Genomic DNA, 14704 nt, shown 5'->3' with positions numbered 1-14704 from the left:
TCTCCATGCTAATACCAGGCATCAGTGATAGAAATCACAGGAAATGAAATAGCTGCTGCATTTGATTCTGGCTAAGCCTAGTATCACCCCAGAAAGACTTACTATAGTCAACAAAGCCAGGGGTTTGATTGAAAAATAAATAAATAAAAAAGCCAGGGGAGAGGGAGGAACTCTGGATTGTAGGGCCCCAATGCACAAAGCAAAAAAGTCACACTGTATTTATATAGCCCTTTACAATTCATGAAGTATTTTGTGCTGCACTAACTGGTGCATGGCCAGTATTAGAAGTAGGTAAACCAGCTATTGTTATATTCATTTTGTGTGTGAGGAAGCTGCAAGAGGTGTGGTAACTTATCCAACATCACGAGAACTTTTGAGAACTTTTGAGAACTCCCCATCATCCACACCACTGTTCTGTGATATGTGCTTGTTCATCCTCGAAGTTAGTGTGTCCTGTCCAGACCCTGGTACCGTGCTAGGTCTGAACAGGGAGCACATTAGCAGACCTACATTCAATTTAAATCACCCCCTTCCAACTGAGTGGCTCAGCTCATCTGCCACTCAATTGATCTCTCGGTGTCCATATCTGCAAGTTGGTGCTCAGTCAGGGTCTGGGTTCAGACCTTCAACTGTGTCTGAACTCCCACAATGTTGAGGGCTGACACCCACCTCCTCCATTGGTGAGTCTCAAACCAAGTAGTCTCTGGCTCTCTAACTGGTTCCTTGATCCTGGCTACCTGATCTCAGTTATGTACCTCTATCCTCCTGTCCCTACCAACTATCCCTCCTAGACAATGCTGCTTACTCCTGCCTTGCCAGTGTTAGTTACTCCTGTCTCTCATCTTTTGAGATTCTGAAGCCACTTCATCGATTTAATAATAATCTTAGCTACCTCCTGGACTTTCTAGACCCTTTTTACTTCCTGTAGGACTCTTAACCTGATCTGAACTCCTAAGAACCTCTTATCTGTTGTGTAGGCCAGGCAAATGAGCAACATAGGCCAGCCCCCTGTAATCTATATGAAATTAATACTTTTTAATATTTCATTGCTTAGAATTTCAAATTCTATTGACCTTCTAAGCCTGTATTTTCTTGTCCAACACAATCATTGATTGCCATAGGTTCTACCCTAGTTGAAATAGGATATCTAAAAGCACTTTGTTTAAGCTATAATCCTTGTACAAATATACTCTCCTGCTATTATTGTTAGGCAATTCAAGCCAAAGATGACCTTTTTTAACCTTTCTGTTGGAGGGGAAAAGGCTGTTAGCTGAAGTAGGACCTTCACAATTATTGTCCACAGCCCAAATAAGGCAAATATAACAACAACAAAAAGTGTAATAACTATGATACTACCACAACTGGTTGAATTATATATATTATTCCTTCTGAGAAGGTCCCCATCCTAGGCTTTTAAGATGTGTCATAGGAAAGAAACATTCTAGGCGATTCTAAAGGCATCAGAACCTTTCTTCCAATCAACTTGAAGATGCTGAGTTTTCAGATTGCATCTACCCTGATTGGTAATAATTCTACAGCATTTAAAAATATGTTTTTATTGATTTTAGAGAGAGAGGAAGGGAGAGGGCGAGAGAGAGAAAAAAACATGGGTAGGAGAGCAAAACATTGATTGGCTCACCAGCACTGGGGATCAAACCTGCATCCTGATATGCCCTAACTGGGAATCAAACCAGTAAACTTTCAGTGTACCAGATGATGCTCCAACCAACTGAGCCACACAGGCCAGGACTATACAGCATCTTATGTCATAAAAATAAATATTGTGGAGAAAGTAATTTCATCATTTTAGGTTTTTAAATAGGACTATTGAGGCCCAGAGATCTTAGTTAACTTGCCCAAGTGCACTAAATGAGTTGGGGCTATCTTGTGTCAGAACTCAGGTTCTTCTGACTCCCAGATGAACTGCTCTTTCATTTTTCTGGTCCATGCATCTCAGAACAGTAAGACTTCTGAGGAAGGAATCTGCCCATATATTTCACCAGTAAGTGAAGCTATAAAAACAGGCATCCACTTAATAGATCACAGAACATGCCACTGAAGAATGTGTTCAAAAACGTGGTCACACCCGGTTTTCAATAATTATACAATGCTGCCATCTTGTGGATGTGCTCATTTGCTATTACTACTTTATCCTGTTTCTGTAGCCTGATATCATGCATGGCCTGAACTGCCTAATTGAATCTGAACAGTCAAATGGTAAATGCCCAGAAAAGGGCTGGAGTCAAAGAACGTAGAATAATATTTAGCATTCATTGGTTGATCCTTGTATGTGCCCAACCAGGGATTGAACCCCAACCTTGATGTATCAGGATGACATTCTAATCAACTGAGCTACCTGGCCAGGGCTCATCACCAAATCTTAAAAGTTCATGTGAAGACCTTAACTGGGGTCAATCATGTACATAGGAGGCCTTAACAGAGTTTAGTCATGTACCCAGCCTAGATAGTCTCATCACCACATTACTATCTCAAGGCTGTGTCCTTGGGCAGCTTCTATCTAGTTTCAGGGAAGACAAGTAGAGAGCATAGGGCAGGAAGTGGGGAGCCTCCAATTGCCCAGGTCCAGCTCACAGGTCAAACTGGCGGTCATGTCTTCTTGATGACCTTAAAGCCGAATGCTAGAACAGAGGCATTTATTTAATAATGCAGTTCTAGCTGAGACTGGTTTGGCTCAGTGGATAGAGTGTTGGCTTGGGAACTGAAAGGTCCCGGGTTTGATTCTGGTCAAGGGCAAGTACCTTAGTTGCAGGCATATCCCCAGTGGGGGGTGTGCAAGAGGCAGCTGATCGATGACTCTCTCTCATCGATGTTTCTAACTCTCTATTTCTCTCCCTTCCTCTCTGTAAAAAATCAATAAAATATATTAAAAAAAAATAATAATGCAGTTCTAGCAAAGTAAACTTAGTGAGACTCTCCTAAGCTTCAGAACTAAGGTATCTATTTTTATTACTATTGTAGAAATTAGAGTGGTAGATTTCACAAAATTGAATGAAAAAATAGATATGATCCCAAGACTGAGACTCTAAAAGAGGTAGGCAGTTGTTTTTATTTCAGAGAGAGGGAGAGAGAGATAGAAACATCAACAATGAGAGATAATCATGGATCGGCTGCCTCCTGCATGCCCCCCACTGGGGATTAAGCATGTGCTGTGACTGGGAATCGACTGTGACCTGCAAAGCTCAATTCCTGAGCCACACCAGCTGGGCGAGATAGGCAGTTTTTATTTTTATTTTTTAAAATATCTTTTTATTGATTTCAGAGATGAAAGAAGATAGAGAGCACGGCCTCTGTCCCACTTAGGGGAAGCCCAATGTTGCTTTGTTGGCCAGGTCTGCACTGCTGTTTCTCTGTAAATGACAAGTGTGCATCACGGCAGCTCCTGTGTTGAGCATCTGTCCCCTGGTGGTCAGTGTGCATCATAGCTACCAGTTGGAAGGTGGGAAGGACACTTAGCATATTAGCCTTTTATATAGACAGATGACTGCATAGTGGGCATTGGTCATATTTCTGGTTGCCCAGCCCTCAAATTGCCTTTGTATGTTTGGGGAATAGGCCACTGTGTGAGGCAGGCCTTGGTATCAGTTTTTCCTGATCACTGACTGCTTGGGACCCAAGCATGACTGATGAGCCAATCCCTCCAGATTGTGATGCCAGAGATACGAGTCAAGAAAAGCAGTCAATGTGTAAAATTTATGCAGTGAAATCCAGTATCTTGTAGTAGTGACTGTAGCTGGGCCAGCTATGGCACCCAGTCCCAGGGCATTACTAGTGCCCAACAGTAGCATCTCATGGCATAGTTTCCTCTGTGGGTCTAGCCTTCCTTGTTGCCTGCCTGTATTCCTAGCCTGGCTCTCTAGCCTTTTCATTGATTCTTTGAGCTCCCTCTACTCTTTCAAAAATTTTCTTTTCTGCCTTAGTTAACTAGATTCAATTTTTGTTGTTTGCAACCTAAAGACTCTGGCTAACACATAGTCTTTAGGTAATTTTCAACCCAAAAGAGTATGATGCTATTGGATAAAGTCATGGTCAAATTTGCAACTGGGCCCTGGCCGGTATGGCTCAGTTGGTTGGGCATTGTCCTGTGCAGCGAAGTTTGCCGGTTCGATTCCTGGTCAAGCCATATGCCCAGGTTTCTGGCTTGATCCCAGGTGGGGGGTGTGCAGCAAAGCAGCTGATTGATGTTTTACTTTCACGTTGTTTCTTTCTCTCTCTAAAAATCAATAAAAATATTTTTAAAATTTGCAATTGGTCTGGGAGATTTGTCTGAGCTTCCTTTAAACTCATGTACCTCAGGTAAAATGTCTGCTGCCCCACCCTACACCACCTCTCTGTCTTCCACAACTTGTTAATTCACACTCACTCAATAAGCACTTATTCAGCACCTACTATATACAAGGCAATATGCCAGGCACTGAGAGACCAATAAGCTATAGCTCTGACAATACTTTCAAATTTGAGCCCGGTAAATATATTTTATTTTCAAAAAGTAAATTTAAACATTGACCTCTCTGTTGAGAGTAGAAGTGACAGGGAACTCTTTTTATCTTTGAGTTAGTATCACTGGGGGCAAGGTGATATCCATTTCTTTCTTTTTTTAAAAAATATATTTTATTGATTTTTCAGAGAGGAAGAGAGAGGGATAGAGAGTTAGAAACACTGATGAGAGAGAATCATCGATCAGCTGCCTCTTGCACACCTCCTACTGGGGATGTGCCCGCAACCAAGGTACATGCCTTTGCCCGGAATCGAACCCAGGACCTTTCAGTCCGCAGGCCGACGCTCTATCCATTGAGCCAAACCGGTCCCGGCGATATCCATTTCTTTATAAATGTCTCAGAAATAAATCCCAAAAGGTAACTGCATTTCATTATTAGAGGTTTCCAGTAGAAAAAATAAAACAAGGAGTTCTCTAGAGCACTGAAAAAAAAAGAATACCTTTTTTTTTTTTTAATTGATTTTAGAGAGAGGAAGGGGGAAAGAAAGAGAAAGATCATCCAGCCACCTCCCTTATGTTTCTCGACTGGTGATCAAACCAGTAACCAAGGTATGTGCCCTGACCAGGAATTGAACCTGCAACCTCTTGGTATAAGGTACACATACTAATCAACTGAGCCAGCAGCCAGATAAAAAATGTCTCTTTTGAAGTTGACAACTAGATTGCTGCTCATCAAAATATTTGTGATGAGGATGAGAGATGGGGAATTAGTGCCAGTGCATTAGAAATTTAACTCCAGCCCTAACTGGAGTCCCAGGCTCCAGGTTCGATTCTGGTCAAGGGCATGTACCTTGGTTGCCAATACATCCACAGTAGTGGGTGTATAGGAGGCAGCTAATCGATGTTCCTCTCTTATCGATATTTCTAACTCTCTATCCCTTTCCCTTTCTCTATGTGAAAAATCAATAAAATATATTTTAAAAAAAAAGTAATTTAACTCCAGATAATGCAGAGTCCTAACATAGAATCAAAGAAACACCAGTTCCACATACAAATACTATCCAGTTTGTCTCCTTTTCCTTAAATGACCAAATAAAGATTTCTCCAGGGTAGTGGGGACCCTGTTACCTCTGGAACCCCTATAATACAGGAATTTCCCAGGAGGGTTGACACTTGTATCTGAAAACAGAATACTCAGCACAATTAAGGAAGAAGAACTCACATTACTAAAGTAAAGCAGATGTTTCCACACATCCAAGGAAAGACTGATCACATACACCACACTTACTTTATAGGAGTTTACACAAGACCCTCACACACAGCAGGAAGTTTGATCCAAGGTGAGACTTTGTTTGGGGGTCAGGTCTGCACTCCTTGGGTGACTTTGGGCAAGTCATTTAACCACTATAGGACTCAAGTTCCTTTTGACTTCCTTCCGAATTGGAAGGAAACTTAGAGATGATCTAAACCGGTCCTTAGCTTTTACTTGACTTTTCTTTGAAGCATCCCTAATCTGTTTGAATGCTGACATTTATTAAAAGGATGCTCGCCCTCTCCAGATGACATGCCAATTTTGAAATGCTCTGATTGATAGAGAAGTTCTTCCTCACATATTTGCAATGTGTCTCCCTATAGCTTTGTTCATGGTAGTGATCTCTAAGGTCAAGTCTAACCCATGGACAGCTCTTTAAGAAAGCTCTCAACTTCCTTTGCTTTTCTCATCTACAGGCTACAACCACCCCCTCCTCTTCCATTGTTCTCATCTATCACATTCAAGGTAACAGCACCATTCTGGGCTTCATATTTTTATGGATGTGGAGTAGAGGTTCAGACTCTGAGGCCTCAGACAGTCAGAATTTGAATACTGATCCAGTCACTTAACTGTTTGACAGTGGGCAAATTACTTTCATTTCTTGAGCCTGATTTTCCCTCTAAAAGGAGGATAATAAAAAAGATAATAAGCAGTAGCAGCAAACCTATCTCTTAGGGAAGTTGTTAAGAGATAAATGAAAAAAACACAAGTAAAATGCTTTTATAGTACCTAGCAATATTACTGCTGCTGTCATTAATAGTAATAAATATATAAGCTCTAATAATGAGGATAAGAATAAATATTAGAACCCAGAAAGATAATAAGCAGCAGCAGCAGCAGCAAACCTATCTCTTAGGGAAGTTGTTAAAGAGATAAATGAAAAAACACAAGTAAAATTCAGTATAGTACCTGGCAATATTACTGCTGCTGTCACTAATAGTAATATATATATATATATATATATATATATATATATATATATATGCTCTAATAATGAGGATAAGAATAAATATTAGAACCCAGAGAATTTAGAAATGTTAATCTAGACTAGCTGGTGTGGCCCAGTGGATGAGTGTAGATTTATAAACCAGGAGGTCACCCTTAGATTCCCAGTCAGGGCACATGTCTGTGATCCCCACTAAGGGGCATGCAGGAGGCAGCTGATCAATGGTCCTCATCTTTGTTTCTCTCTCTCTCCCTTCCTCTCTGAAATCAATTTTAAAAAAAATGTTTGAAAAAGAAAAGAAATGTGAATCTATTCAATTCATGACTCCATAAATAAGGTTTGGTTGCTCTGATATGAAACTTCGCATACATTTCATAGCAATTATCACTTTCAGTGTGTCTTCAATGTCTGACCCACCCCCAAGAGGGCGAGTTGACTGCTGAATACTTAGTTTCAGAACAGTGTCCCATTCACACTAGCAAGAGAATGGACACCTTCATATCATAAAAAAAGAAAAAAAAGAAAATAGGGTGCAGGGGGAAGGAGGGCTGGCAGATTTGTCTTAATTCTGCACAGGGCTCCCAGGAGAGCTGGGACAAGAACCAGAGGTACTGAGCAGATGACGCGCAGAATTAACTCAAGGTCCCGCCCTAACGTTAGGCAATTCCAGCAAAGAGTACAGCTATCTAGTGATCCAGGCATCAACATTCCCACTGGGTGGCCTAAGTGCCCGCCCCTGTATTTGGGGTGACTACCAAAAGAAAGACCCGACGAGAGGGCTGCTTAACGAGAAGCCTTCCTTGGGTGGGTGTGCCCCGGGGCATGGCAGCAACACCCACTTGTAATGCTCTGCGCCTGGCTGTGGCCGCTCAGGGGTGTTGCTGCTGCAGCGGGGCCGCCTCCCTGGAGCGGCGAGAGGAAAACAACCTGGCTCCGCTCAGATAATTAACAAAGGCTGGACCGGGCCGCGCCCTCCTGCCGCACGCACGCAGGCGCGCAGCGTGGGCAGAGCGGTGTCAGCCCGCGCCGCTCGCAGGCCCGGCGTGGCCTGGGTCCCGGCCGCCCGCCGCCCCGCCGCCCTGGCCGCGCAGTCCCCCGGCGGCCGAGCTCCGCGCGCGCGCGTGAGCTCCGGCACCTTGCAGTCGCGGTGAGTCTGCCTGGCACAGGGCCCGGGAAGGGTGCGGGGAGCAGGCAAAGGCTGCTGTCAGATCTGGCAAGGGTGGTGGTGGAGCTCGGGAGCAGAGATGCACAGTCCCAGGTTGCTCTGTAGTCAGCTTTGTGTCTTGAGCCTTAGGGGACGTGAGCCACCTGACCCATGGGACCCAAGAGAGTCAGTCACTTTACAGGTGGCAAACTGGGGCCCTTGAGAGGTGAGCTGGTCTAGAAAAACCTCATCATGCCTTGTTTCTGTTTATCCCTGCCTACTTCAGTGTAGGATATAGGCCGACTTTTAGTAAGAACTCATGGAATAATACAAACAATGCTAAAGAATCCTTGCCAAGGGAAGTATCATTATAATCAGACAGGCAAGGCCAGGGGACAAGCGAATGGGAGATCTGATGTTCATTGGGTGAGTTGCTTTGGCCAAGAGTGCCCTCAGAAAAACAGTGCCAAAGCTGGGACTGGAAGCCAGAACGCCGGGCACTGTGGCAGCGCTGTCTGCCCAGGGAGCCCCTGGACCTTAGAGGGAGTGGAGAAGTGAGCCTGCCCAGGCATTGGTTTTTAACCTGGGATCACTGACCCCTTAGAAGTCTGGTGCCCTCTCCACAGAGGGATTCACCTATAACTTTGCACACAATTTCAAATTTGACATGAAGCATTCTTACTGTCAGGAATAGCTAAAAGCTGTCACCCAGCTGCAGTTTCAGAATAGTTTATCTTCTCTTTTAAGGCTGGTTACAGAGCATCTGCTGGAGCCCAGACAGTGTCCTGGTGTGACCAGCTGTGTAATCTTGGACATATAGTTGATCCTCCCCAAGGCTCAGTTTTCTTTGTAAAATGGAGATAAGATTGTCCACTTTATATTTCAGTCTACTGACAGACTTAAGAATGAATGCAGAGTACTGAGCACGTAGTAAGTGCCCACAGCCCCGTGAATCACTGCTGTGCCATTTGGAAAGGGTGACAACCTGGAGAAAATTGGTGTGTATCCAAAATAAAATAAACTTTAAAAGGTTATAAACCCGAGAATATAAAGTCAAGCTTATTATGACTTACAAATGGCGGCACATACCTTGGTGGTAGTCATTTAAGTTAGAGTGCACTTATTTAGGATAATGCAGTAGACTTAATATTTGACCCGAGGTCAAATGCTAAAAGTAGAAACAACAAGACATTAAAAAGAGAGAGAGCAAACCAAACCAAACCAAACAAACAAAAAACCCATGACACTACCAGACATTCTAGCAAACACTGTTTATTGACCCTCTTTGACTGGGTTAGCGCTTATAATTTTTAAATGAGAGGAAAGAGGAAGACATAGGTGGGAACCTAGGTAATATCCAGTCCTGCCTGGCAATGGAGATTCAGCTGAGTTCCTGCCAGGATACTGGAGTTGCTGGCAGTTGGCTCACATCCCTATTGGGTCAGCTGCTTGCTATGGAAAACAGTGCTTTGGTTGATTCTCCTCCTGATCAAATAAATGACTTTTTATTTAACTAATGGGAGGAGGGAATCTTTGGATGCTGCAACTGAAGCAAAATGGCATTTGTTGACCGTGATTTTCCAAAGTCTATAGCTTGTTTATTGACAAGCTTAAGAATTAAAACATCTTCGGATCCAAAATTGTGGGGACAGGGCCTCGGGCAGGCCTATCTATAAAAAGAACTGCTTTTACTAAATACAGGGTTGTGTTTTTTTCCTACCATTTTAGGCCTTATAATTATAGCCAGGGAAAGACGGATTAGGGCAAATAGCTAGGGAAAAGAATGTGCATGACTAATAAGTGCTCCTGATGATTCCTATACACCTTTGATCACATGTGTTGGGCAGTGAGGATTAGTAGTGGGATACTATTCTTTTAAATTTCTGTGTCTTTGTCTAGTTATGTAATGAGTGAGAGCCTCTTTTGTAATTTCAACAAACAAGTAAACAAACCACCCATGATGTCTAGTGAAGATGTGTGGGTAGCAAAAAAGCACTAGAAAAGATGCTCAAGATCATGAATCATTGGGGAAACACACACTAACTTTATAATGAGATATCACTTCATACCTATTAGATATGGCTAAAATTAAAAAGACTGACTACACCAAGTGTTAATGAGGTTGTGAAAGAACTGGAACTCATACACTGTTGGTGGGAATGTAAAATGGCACCACCACTTTATTTTTATTTTATTTTTATTTTTTAAATATATTTTATTGATTTTTTACAGAGAGGAAGGGAGAGAGATAGAGAGCTAGAAACGTCGATGAGAGAGAAACATCGACCAGCTGCCTCCTGCACACCCCCCACCGGGGATGTGCCCGCAACGAAAGTACATGCCTTTGACGGGAATCGAATCCGGGACCTCTCAGTCCACAGACCACGCTCTACCGCTGAGCCAAACTGGTTTCGGCGGCACCACCACTTTAAAAGTTTTATATTTTCATCCTGGTTGGTGTTGCTCAATTGGTTGGAGTGTCATCCGGGTTGCGAGTTTGATCCCCAATTGGGACATGTAGGGGAGGCGACTGATGGACGTTTCTTTCTCACATTGGTGTTTTTCTTTCTCCCTCTGCTTCCCTCTCTCTCTAAAATCAATAAAAACTATCCTCAGGTGAAGTATATAAAAAAAATTTACATTTTCTTAAAAATATGAATATGCACATATCATGTGACACAGACATTCCATTCCTAGGTTCAGCTTTATTGTAATAGACAAATGGGAAGTGACCAGTGGATAAACACACTGTGGTATAGCCATATAATGAATACTACTCAGCAGTAAAAAGTAATGAACTAGGATACATCCTACAAAATGGATGAGGATGAACTTAAATACAATTTTTTTGAAAGAAGCCAGACCAAAAAAATAAGAGAGTATATGCTGTACAATTCCATATATATAAAATTGACTTCAAACTTTTGGTGGCTTTCAAGAGTTGTGTGTACGCCTATGGATGAAGACAGTGGTGGAGGATAAGGGCATGGGGTGGGGTGGGGAATCAGGTGAAGGGGAGCTATGGGGGGGGGGTGGAAAAAAGAGGAACACCTGTAATAATCTGAACAATAAAGATTTATTATATTAAAAAAAAGTTGTGTGTATGATCATATTAGTCTAACTCCACTTATAATAGTGTCATTGGCTATTTGATCATTATTCTGCCAAATGTTTATCCATTTTGGTCATTTATTAATTCAACTAGTTTAGCACCTACTATGAGCTAAAGCTATAGTAGACACTAGGTCTACAATATGTTGATGAATAAAAGAGACATGACCCTTGGCCTTGTGACCTTATACTCTACTGAATTAACTAGTAAAACACGTAAAATAAGAAAAGTGTACCGTATTTTTCGGACCATAAGACGCACTTTTTCCCCCCCAGAAGTGGGGGGGAAAAGTCCCTGCGTCTTATGGTCCAAATATAGCCTACACATATACTTTAAAAAAAAAGTTTTTTTACTTGCCCGGCTCTGTGTGGTCTCTGTGTGCTTGCCCGGCTCTAAAATGGTTCTAAATGCTGCTGTTTACTTTACAAGGTTGATTACATGTGTTTATGACTGTGATGTTGGGTTTTAATGTACATAAAATATTTTTGGACACTATTTGTTTCAGAATCTTTTTTTCTTCATTTCCCTTCTCTAAAAACTGGTGCGTCTTATGGTCCGGAGCGTTTTATGGTCCGAAAAATACGGTAACTATTGATGGGAAGGAGTGGTTCTTTGGAAGGGGGATGAGAGTCAGGGAGGATTTGTCTGGGTTTCCAGCAGGGAAGTAAAGCAAGCAATTCCATGTTTTTTAATGACCACTCCACTCTTGGGCTGTGCAATCAGTCAGGAGAAAGGTGATAGAGGTTTAAATTCAGGTGGTCTTAGAGATGGAAAGCACTAAGGGATATCCTTAATAAGACAGGGCAGATCACACAGGTTGGTACTGATCAATGCTCTTTGAATTTGGTAGTTTTTATCCATTAGTTTATATTACTGACCTATTGCCTCTCCCACCTTCAGCCTTCTTTTCCTTAGTCCTTCTTTGTAAGGATGTCAGGAGAGACTGACATCAACATCTTGCTGAACCAGTTTCACTAGCTTACAGCATTCCTTTCATCTACTGATCTAGTTAACTTTCCGTCAAGAAATCAGGATAGCTTAGCATGACCTGTTTTTGTTTTTGTTGTTGCTGTTAGCTCTGCTGGCTCCAAGGGCTCTGTTTTCTTTTCCAAGGGTTGACAGACCATCTGTTTTAATCAGGTGGCCCAAACTCAACTCAGCATGGATTACATCAAAGCAGGGTGGGGGTGAAAATATTAAAAAGTCAAAAAGGAATCAGATTTCATCATGGCTGGCCTGAGTAATGCCATCAGGGCTCAGTCTCATGTCCCTCTATCTCTCAGCTCCATCACTTTGGTGTCAGCTGTGTTCTCCATCAGGCTCTCCATCAGGTGTGTCGTTCTTCTTATTTATTATCATGATGACCTGTTCTCACCATCTGCTTCAACATGACCAGTCAAGTGTCTTTAGACAGCTTCTTTATTCATCTGATCCATGGTAATGCAATGGTTTCCAATTTAACAATAATAGCAAAAGCAACAGATACTATTATTGAGAGCTTACAACATCCCGGGCACTCTTTTAGACACTTTAATTATAAGAAAGGTTATATAATTTTCCCGGGAAAGCCAGCCAATTGATTGCAGAATCCAAATTTGAAATCAGGGTTTCAGGCTCCAGGGTCTGGGCTCCGAATCTTCATAGTGCCTCCTACCGTCACTCGTTAGGGCCAAGAGGGAAGCAGAGCCATCAAATGTGTGCCCATTTCTTACTTTTTCTGAACATGAACCCTAAAATGTGGTTGGCAGTCCTAGTAGGGGCAGAGCTTTAGAAGTTCTTATCATTTTCTATATTCTAGCTCCTTTGAGTGTGTGAGTTCTGAAAGCTACTCTGCCCTCTGAGGAGTGTTTATATCTTTATAAACCAGTCTCATGAACCAGGATCCCCATGTGGCCACTCTTGTTTCTTCCCTTTGTTCTTCAGCGAGGTCTTGGCTATCATGATGCTTGCACTTTATTTTTGACAGCCTTCCCTAACCCCTAGAGCCTCAACCCGGGGGTTTTACTTCCTTTATTTCCTCTTAAATGTTTAAATTGACCTACCTCTAAAACTTGAGGTAAGAGGATGGGTGTTCAACTTTCTTTACCATGACATTTTACTTTCTAAAAGAACTTCACTTCTCCATATAGATCTTACTTTCTTTCAGAAGTGGAGAAATGAAAGTCAGAATCCGGTTAGGAGTATTAATTTCCCCTGTTACTTCCTTCGTCTTGAAGGGATGAAATAATCAGGTTGTCCATCCTATTTATTTAGTTCCTCTTCTTCCAGAGGAGTGAAACATGGAACAAATAGCCAGATATTTCAGCCTGGTTACACCTTTAAGGATTTATTGTAAAGTCATTTTTATCTTGATCTTTGTATCCTCAGAGTCTAGGAGAATGCTTGGCACCAAGCAGCTGCTCCAAATATTTGTTGTGAATGTCCAAATTCTTCTGTGCCAGTGTGGATAAAGGAGAAGAGAGAGGAGGAGGGGGTTAACTGGTTTGTTTTTGTTTTTAAATATATTTCATTGATTTTTTTTTTTACAGAGAGGAAGGGAAAGGGATAGAGAGTTAGAAACATCGATGAGAGAGAAACATCGATCAGCTGCCTCCTGCACACTCCCTACTGGGGATGTGCCCGCAACCAAGGTACATGCCCTTGACCGGAATCGAACCTCGGACCCTACGCTCTATCCACTGAGCTAAACCGGTTAGGACGAGTTAACTGTTTAATCATCCTCTCTTAGAGTCAATAGCAGTTGATGCCAGACCAATTTTAGTTCCTGTTTGGCTCTCATAGGGCATCAAGGCAATCTCAGGATGGGGCGTGGACTGGACTGTAGGGAAAGCCATATTTCCCTGAGTGTGTTCTCTAAGGCAAGTCTCCCTACTACACCCACCAGGAAAAGGAACAAGGGCATCCAGCCTGTTCTCCTGGGCTTTTAAGCTGCATTTATCCTGAGAATGTTGCAAAGATAGTGGATCACTTAAGCTATAGACGATTCTGTTTATTTTTAATTCTTTTGAAACAATTTTAGATCAACATGAAGTTGTAAGGCTGGTACAGTGAGGTTCTGTGTCCTCTTCTGCAGCTTCCTCCAATGGTTACAACTTAAATATCGCACAATATCAAAACCAGGAAATTGGTGTACTATATATGTGATGATGGTTCTATTTTATTACGTGTGTAATCACCTCAGTTAAGAGAATAGAGCTGTTCTATCATCGCAAAGTCCGTTCTGGTGCTGTGTTTTAATAGAACAGTTACCTGCCCTTCACCCTCATCCCTAACCAGATGGCCACTACACTGTTCTCTTTCTCTATAATTTTGTATATTACATGTATGGAGTCACACAATATGTAGCCGTTTCAGACTGATTTGTTTCAGGCAGCATGATCACCCTCAAGAGCCACCCACATTATTGCTGTGTATCAATGGTTCACTTTACTTCTGAGTATTCACTGATATTGGATTTATCACATTAAAAAAAACACCATTCACCTATTATATGTACCTATAAAAACATTTCGTTGTTTCTAGTTCTTGGCCACACCGGCCAGGGTGGCTGTACCATTTCACATTCCTACCAACAACCTACGAGAGAGCCAGTTTCTCCATATCCTTGCCAGCAGAGAATATTTTTTTGGTAACAGCTTTATTGCAATTTAATTCATCCATTTAAAGTGTACAAATTAGTGGTTTTTAGAGTAGGCACTGAGTTGTGCACCATCACCGTAACAGATGTAGAATGT

At 42.1% G+C, this 14704-nt stretch overlaps 1 protein-coding gene across 1 annotated transcript in view; it reads left to right on the top strand.

The window, feature by feature from the left end:
- Positions 1–7618: 7618 nt before the first annotated feature.
- ARHGEF37 (Rho guanine nucleotide exchange factor 37) overlaps positions 7619–14704 on the top strand; it is a 31123-nt gene continuing 24037 nt past the window's right edge. The window contains exon 1 of the mRNA XM_036423964.2: positions 7619–7861. The gene's annotated coding sequence lies outside the window, so the exon portion shown is untranslated. The remainder of the gene's footprint in view (positions 7862–14704) is intronic.

The sequence above is a fragment of the Pipistrellus kuhlii genome, unplaced genomic scaffold (assembly GCF_014108245.1).
Source record: "Pipistrellus kuhlii isolate mPipKuh1 unplaced genomic scaffold, mPipKuh1.p scaffold_m20_p_8, whole genome shotgun sequence".
Lineage (NCBI taxonomy): Eukaryota > Metazoa > Chordata > Mammalia > Chiroptera > Vespertilionidae > Pipistrellus > Pipistrellus kuhlii.
This window is presented reverse-complemented; position numbering and strand designations above follow the sequence as displayed.